At 43.2% G+C, this 7,500-nt stretch overlaps 1 protein-coding gene across 1 annotated transcript in view; it reads right to left on the bottom strand.

Moving 5' to 3' along the window:
* Positions 1 to 7,500, bottom strand: part of Pdcd4 (Programmed cell death 4) — a 97,116-nt gene that overhangs the window by 75,480 nt on the left and 14,136 nt on the right. The gene's annotated exons all lie outside the window — the stretch shown is intronic.

Here is a 7,500-nt window from a genome sequence, read left to right on the forward strand (position 1 = left end):
CAGAATGTGGGTTCCCCACCCTTCGTTTGATGCATCTGTATAGATGATCAACTCTGGGGGAGGGACAAGAAGGTCTGTCCCTCTGAGGGTGGTTTTCGTCTGTCACCCACCACTGAAGGTTCACTAGCTGCTCTAGTCCCATGGTAACTTATCTGGGAGCCAGTGTGCTTACCCCACCTGGATTTCAGCTGCCATTGGAGAGATCAAATTCTGAGGCAGTTGTTGGGCACTAGATGGGACAGAGATGCTAGGTGACCTAGGAGACACAACCACTGATGGGCTGGAAGCTCTTCTCCTTTAAGATTTGGGCTTACTACCTTCCTCAGCCTGTGTACTCAGTTGTCGGAAACACTTTCTGCGATTCAGTGTTTATAATCATACATGGGTATACCAGTTTCTAGGAGGGGAGCAGTGATTACTTCAAGGTTTATCACAATCCCCAGATCCTTACAAAATTCGAGTAGTTTGTCTCGGTGCTGAAGAAGGGCAACAACCAACTCTGGTAGGACTAGTCAATCGTCAACGTATCTTAAAGAGACAAATGCCGATCCTGTAAGCCTAAGATGACACTAGAGTGAACAACTTCATGAAGACTTTGGGTGCTGGGGGAAGACCGAAGCACAGCACCTTGAACTGGTATTGCCTGTTCTAGTGTATGATCCATAGATACTTCCTCGAAGACGGATGGACTGGGATTTGGAAGTATTCGTCCATGAGATCAAGTGTGCACATGCAGTCTTGTGGTCTTCCCACTTGTAGACATGTCCATTCTGAACAGAGTCTGAAGAACAAACTTGTACAGAGCCAAGAGATCAATGACTGGTCTCCAGCCTCAAGAAGTCTTTTTCACAGGTAAAAGTCAACTGAAGAAGCCTGGCGAGCCGTCAAGGACCTGTTGAAGAGCACCCCTCTCCAACATGGTTTGGACTAGGAGGGCCATCTACTTTGCGGATATCTTCTCATAGGAGCTCAATGGGACTGGACCCCGAGTCAGTAGAGAGAGATTGAGTGAATGGGACGCCATACCCTGAACGAATTACAAAAAATGTCCAGGGATTGGCCCCGTGCTATAGGCACCTCTGTCAGCGGCATTGCAGGCATGCCACCTCCAATGGGCAGGTGAGAGGATTGCCCTCCTTAGTGGGAGTGGCCTCTGCCACTTCCTTTGCCACCTTTACATCCTCTAGAGGATTTGGAGCCCTTTGGGTCTTTAGCAGTAAAGGGCTGTTTAGACATCTTTTAGGAGGACGCTGCTGTCCTGCTGGTCAAGGGTTTGGTGGTCTGTGACTGCTTCCCGGTAGGTGGTGAACCCTTACTGTAGGACCTGGCTGTTAAGGGCCTATGAAGAAGGGAGTCCTTGGTGGACTTTCTCCTTTGTTGGCTGCCCTTGTGACCTCTTCCGGCTTGAACAGCACAGAGCAGTCTAGGGTGGAATTTCTGGACTTGGTGACCTCAGCCTTGGGAGCCTGCCAGTGGAACTTTTCTGTCACCACATCCCGTCGCCTGAGAAATGCATTCACCCACAGGTTGGCAACCTGGTGGGTGAGGAATTCTATGGTGCCAGTCTTCATGGACTTCTTTGTAGAATCCTTGGACCAATCCTTAGCTCTAACAAGGTGGCCACTGATCCCAACCACACATCTAGCCGCAAGTAGCCTGCACGGCCTACTTCGTCACCTTCTACGTTTAGGGTTTCAAGACGGTGAAAAAGAAGCCAAGACCCCAGAAAGCCTCTCGAATGTTGACTCCCCTCGACAGAGCCTCTACGAAGGAATCAAAAGGCAAAGCCGAAAAAGGCTCGTCCATAATATCTACTCTGCTGGACGAATGGAGGTGGGAGCACATCTGAAGGATAACTCTACTTGAAAAAAAGCTAGAAGAGCCAGCAATCTGTTAGAACATCTTGTTTCTGGCTGCCATCAAACCCTTCGACCAGGGCAGAGGTGCACTGGCCTTTGGTGGTCGTTGGGTACCATAGACATGGTCCAGTACTATATCTTTACCCTCCTGAGGAGCAGTCTCCAGGCCAGCAAACCAATTGATGGCCCTAATGCATGCTAGAACTTGCCAGAAGGCATACTCTGACTCCCTTCTGCTCGTCTTTGTGAGGCGGCAGATATTCCTCCAGTAAAGATGTGGAAGGTTCCTTCCATACCAAAAAGGTCTGAACCTCTCTAGCAAGAGGTTCCTCGTCTTCCAGTGGCTAGAAACTACCTACTATCGTTTCCAGAGGCCGTGTAATAGTGTTTTTCCCAAATATCTAACAAACCGGCTTATGAATTTCCATGAAACTACAGCAATGAATGTTTTAAACATTGGCCTAATTTTTGGTGGTACCATGAATTGACAGATGTGCTTAATTAACCCATTTATTCTTAGAAAAAAAAGAGGAACTTCTTCCCTTCCTTCAGAGCATTTCGAAGAAGTGGTACTTAATCACGTAACTGTGACGCAGAGGTTCCCCCAACCCTCCTTCGGTGTTTACACCTATGGCTATCCTAGTAACCCCCCCCCCTTCCTTCTTGCCTTCTTTCCTTCATTCCCATTGTTATTAGGCTACCGAGTAAATCCCTGTTAGGAAAGACTGTGTACTGCACATATAAAATGAGTCGGAAGAGCAATAAAATGTTTTATGGTGGTAGATAATTAGATGGTTAACACAAATTATCAAACATAATAGAAGAGGTTTAAAACCGGGGTTTGGAATCGCACTGAGAGATATTCTACTCGGACTCCTACAAATTTTAGATTTGCGACTAAAAAATAAAATAAAATAAAAAATAAAAAAAAAATAATTAGTAGAAATAGAAAATAATTTTTTTTTCCCTTGAGAGAGTTGTATATTAGGAATGATGTTATTGGGGCAAGACTGGAGCAGGATTCGGAAATAATTTCACCGACTTCGACTCCTACCTCAGAGACCTTTTAGTACATCCAAGGTAATCATCGGCAGCAGTTGCAGTAGCAGCTCTGAACTATTTCACATAGATTCGACTTTAGTCATGGCAAATATGTTGCTTTGTCCTCGCCATTGCAAAACTACAATTGCGCTGAAACTCTTCACCATTTACAACAGAGAGAAAGAAAGAAACCGCCTGAAAATTAGTATAAATCGGTAAGAAAAGTATGACTTTAATAAGTACATGATATATTGCAATATACTGCTAGCCATACACACACACACACACACACATATATACATATACACACACACACACATATACATATACATATATATATATATACACATATACATATATATATATATACACATATACATATATATATATATATACACATATACATATATATATATATATATATATATATATATATATATATATACATATATATATGCATATATATATACATATACATATATATACATATATATATACATATATATATATACATACATATATATATATATATACATATATACATATATATACATATATATATATATATATATATATATATATACATATATATATACATATATATATATATATATATATATATATATATATATATATATATATACATATACATATATATACATATATACATATATACATATATATATATATATATATATATATATATATATTATATATATATATATATATATATATATATATATGTATATATATATATATATGATTTCAAAATTTATCAAATGGCCGATGTCAATGCTCTTATATGAAACATCTTTTAGAAGTATACCTTCTAAGAAATTTAAGCTACTCTCTCTGGTGAAATTGATATGATAAATTATATCAAACAATGCTCTCTGTCGTTTTCTTCCTGGCAATTGATGTATCGAGTAACCTGTGTTGCATGGAAGAATGAGTCCTACGGCTTAACCTAAAGAAAACTACATTTCTATTCCTTTACCAACACTCGCTCTAAGTGCGAAGTGTAGGGTTAGCATGGCTTCTTTCGTCTACTGTCATAAGTCTCATTCTTGATCTTCAATGTAAGTGAGTGGGTAAGATATAAAAGGTTGGTCTTGTGTTTAGGTAAAGTCTAAAGTCACGAATCACATTACCAGGTATGCTGAAATTTTACAGACAAAGAATTTCGTATTGCTTGGGGTAGGTCATATGACAATTATCTATGGAGTTAAACAGGTGTTTAACAATTCGGGGGATGGGAGGTACAGGGGAAGAAACGTTATAACAACGTCACTGAGGGACGTCATCACTTTTGCGAATGTGTGGGTGGCTAAGACTGGCTTTAGCCTCATTTTCTTAAGTAAAAAAGTTAATGAAACATAATTGGCAATGCACAGTATTTCCCAAAATTAGGCCATTGTATGAAGCGCTCCCTGCTTTGATATCATGGAAATCCATCAGTTATTTTAGGAGTTATTTAAAAAAAAACCCTATTACACGGCCTCTAGAAATGTTAGTAAATCAATAAGACAGGAACTTGGGCACGAGGGTGATCTCTCAAGGGGATCCAAAGCCTCGGCTTGAACGAGGATGGTAGAGGTCAGCGGGAGGGGAGTTGGCTTCCCCCAGACAGAAAAAACAGGGGGTCCGAGGCCCTGAAAGGGCCAGATCTCCTCCTAGGATACAGACTTTTCCAAAAGGATCCTAGCATTAAAGTTACTGCTTTCTTCTGCCTGGTAGGCTGTGCTGGAGGAACAAACTTTTGCAACAGCCAGCATGACCATCTTGACCAAGGTGTCTAGCCACAATGGTGGTTTCCCCACCATCAACTGGTCCGGAGTGTCCTTGGAGAGGCCTCCGGGTGGCAACCCCTTGTTTGGGGAAACCTCTCTCTCAGTACCTGGAGCCGAGGAGATGCGGGCCGCTTATCTTGGTCAATTCGGAAAGGCATCTGAAAATCCTCTTGCGTGATCTTCCGGAGCCGGTCTGGAATGATGGAGACCTGCAAACCTATTTGGAGGTTCCTTAACCTCAAAAGGAAAGGAATATGATATTTGCCTCTTGCTGGCGAGGTGTAGGCTGCGCCAGAACTTCTGCTAATAGTCTGGGAGTCTCGTCCCTGGCCTGTCGAGGTGTAGAATGGTGAATGCTTGTGGGAGCGAGTCTATCAAGTGCAAATGTCACCCATTCATACATGGGAACATCAAGATCATGCACAGGTGATGGTGAGCGTGCTGAATAATGGTAATCATGTCTAGGAGACCCGTGGGAACGAGTCCAACGAGCAGGCGAGCGATGCGCTGGTGAGTGACGAATTGACTAGCGAAGCCTTGGCAAGGGACGCATTGGGAAGGGACGCGTTGGCGAGGGACGCTTTGGGATGGGACGGGTTGGCAAGCGACACGTTGGCGAGACGTATGGGAGAGAGATGCATGGGAGAGATGCGTAGGTGGGCGGTGCACTGGCATTCGGTGCGCTGGAGATTGACATGAAAGCGAATGGCAAACAGGAGAGAGGCACGCTGGCGAGCAGGGAGATGGCACGTAGCGAGCTGGCGAGTGTCTGGCAGGAGACCATCTAAAAGGTGAAGGGCGAGCTAGCAAGACGGCAAGCACCACGCTGGAGAGCAGCGATCACGAGGTGACGAGTAATCACATGCTGGGGATCAGCAGGCAGTTGCAGAGCGTCCAGAAGCTGGTGAACGGCGAGCAGGCAAGTAACAACCGTGAGCTGGAGATCAGCGATCCGAAGAGTGGCTTCACGAGCAGGTGAATGGCGAGATGATCATCAATCTCTGGCCCTGAAGCGGTGTTTCCCGACGGAGGGCGAGGGTGATCATCTGGACGAGCGAGGGGACTACGGTCCTGAGTTGGTGAGCACTCTATCAGTAAAAGGTTGGCCTTGGGGTGGTGAGCAGGCAAGCTGGTTTGTCGGCACACAGGACTAGCCGGCGCAGAAAGCAAGAATTAGGCATCGTAGAAAACAAGTGTCGATCACAGCCCCGGCAGGTGAAAGGACTTCTACTTCAGAGGAAGCCAGAGGTCTTCTATGGGCCCTTTGCTGCATAAGTTCTACCAAGATGTACTTTGAAGGTGACCCTGTAACCTCCAGTGACGGCCAAACTAGTAAAACATTCGAAAGAGCAGAATTCCTGTGAGGGCAGGGGCAAAGTAGCTTCTCTGGGGGTAGAAGCATCATCCCTGAATCCCAACGTTGTCCTGGAGTTGGCTAGTCTACGTTCATACCTGACAGAACATTGGAAAAGACCGAGCGAGCACGACCTTCAGGAAAAGACCCAGGGGTCAAGGAAGATGTCAAGAGGTTTTTTCACACTTGAGGAAGACCCTGAATATGGACTCCTTGCGTCGACATCCAAATCTTTCCCACTGGAAAGCAGACCACTAACTACACTCCTCGCAAGTGTTACCTGGTCACAGCGGGGACCTCTGCAGGCCGAACACAATGAAAGGGGGTCAGTCTCAACAGAGGAAATGAAGGTCCAGTAAACACGCCCTTCAGGCCCTGTACAAATCCGGCAAGAAGTAGCTACATACATACATACACACACACACACCTGAGAGAACGAAGAATCAGAATACGGTCAATGACTAAAAGTCTTTTGAGGGAGCAGGGAGCAGAGAGCAGACAAGTGCAGTCTCCTCAAAGCCAAAAGAAAAAGTAGCTAAGACACCCTGGTGTGAGATTGAGGGGTAGCTGGCAACCCCCACCTCCTAGTTAACTAGTGGGTTGGGTAGTTGCCACCTCACATTGAGAAGTTTTAATGGCTAGTCGTTGCCACCTCGCATTGAAAAGTTTTAATGGCTAGTCTTCCAGCTTTGCTTAGAGATACAAGCATACATGCTTAGAGATAATACCTATAAATACAGTAGGGTCCCGAATTATGCGAGAATTTGGTCGATCAATGACCTCGTATCAATGGAAAATCGCATATTTCAAAACACACAACGAACAGAAATAATTCCATTAAGGCCATGGCAACCAGCAACTTGCCTATTCAAACGTGTTTACCACCCATTTCCAATACTTTCTATGTACTATACTATATTTCATTATAATATCAAATTGTTCTTGTAAACAAATCAAACATTTAATATACTTTAAAATTCTAACAACTTGAAAAAAGGTTAAAATTATAACCAGGATGGGTGTAAACACCGTATATTTCCCGTTATAACACGACCCAAAATACAGACAAATTTTAATGTTTGTCACATCTATTGTATAAGACAACTGGTGAATAGCAAAACCATCACTCTATAGACTAGCTTTTGTTGTGTCATTGAAAATCCAGAATTATCAAAATAAAGGCGATTTTATATAATGCGTTTCCTAAACACACCAAAAAGCACGATAAAAAACGACAACCAATGTTTTGTTTACGTTTTTCTCTGATCATAACGAAGAAACAGACGCATTTATACATCTGTGTATAGGTTAGTTTTTGAATTGACAGCAATCTTACCAAGTATTGGTTATATGTTGATTTTGTAATTACCAATGTTCTACTTAATTTTTCTTAGAACTTCCAAATAAATGAAGTGAATGCCATTTATATAATGTTTTTATTTATGACGCCGCCTGA

This window comes from Palaemon carinicauda, chromosome 4 (assembly GCF_036898095.1).
Source record: "Palaemon carinicauda isolate YSFRI2023 chromosome 4, ASM3689809v2, whole genome shotgun sequence".
Taxonomy (NCBI): domain Eukaryota; kingdom Metazoa; phylum Arthropoda; class Malacostraca; order Decapoda; family Palaemonidae; genus Palaemon; species Palaemon carinicauda.